Source organism: Galeopterus variegatus, unplaced genomic scaffold, assembly GCF_000696425.1.
Source record: "Galeopterus variegatus unplaced genomic scaffold, G_variegatus-3.0.2 Scaffold14908, whole genome shotgun sequence".
Taxonomy (NCBI): Eukaryota; Metazoa; Chordata; class Mammalia; order Dermoptera; family Cynocephalidae; genus Galeopterus; species Galeopterus variegatus.
Genome location: NW_007741019.1, coordinates 20,678 through 21,669, shown reverse-complemented (window position 1 = coordinate 21,669; position 992 = coordinate 20,678).

Sequence of the window (992 nt, the reverse complement as noted above, 5' to 3'; positions counted from 1 at the left end):
GAAGATACGTTTAATAAATTCATTATCTTTTATGATAAAATTATTCACAAACTAGGAATAGAAGAGAATTTGCTTAGTTTGATAAAGTGTATCTACAAAAAAACCTCATTGTATGTTGTATTGAATCACCTATTTAATGGTGAAATAGTGGTAGATTTCTGTTTGAGATTAAAACAAGATTAGGATGTTCAGTATCTCACTCCTATTTAATATTATATGAAAATTTTTAATTAAAAAAAGAAATGAAATAAATAAAAATGAAGACATTATTGTGTAAAAAGGAAATTTAAAGAAATCCACAGGAATATTAGAAATAAGTGACTTTAATAAATTTGCAGCATCAAAGGTCAAGATACAAAGATCAGTTATATTTCTATGTGCCGTCATCGACCAATTAGAATGTTAGCGTTTTAAAAGGTTAACTTTATAATAACACCAAACAATTGATTATCTAGAAACACATCATTTAAAATGTGCAAAATCTCAATAAAAACTACAAAATATTGTTGGAGAATTAAATAAAAAAGAAATGAAATAAATAAATAAAAATGAAGACAGTATTGTGTAAAAAGGAAATTTAAAGAAATCCACAGGAATATTATTAGAAATAAGTGATTTTCATAAATTTGCAGCATCAAAGGTCAACATACAAAGATCAGTTATATTTCTATGTGCCATCATCGACCAATTAAAATGTTAACATTTTAAAAGGTTAACTTTATAATAACATCAAACAATTGATTATCTAGAAACACATCCATTAAAATGTGCAAAATCTCAATAAAAAATACAAAATATTGTTGGAGAATTAAAGAAAAGCTACATAAATGGATGGACAGTTCATATTTATGTCTGACTGGACTGCAAAACTCGTTACTGTAAAAATGTCAAATCTTCTTAATCTGTGATTTTAAGAAACAAAACAAAATTTCACAATTGAGCACAGATACTTGACAAAACAAACAAACAACCCCCCTCCAAAAAAACTAAAG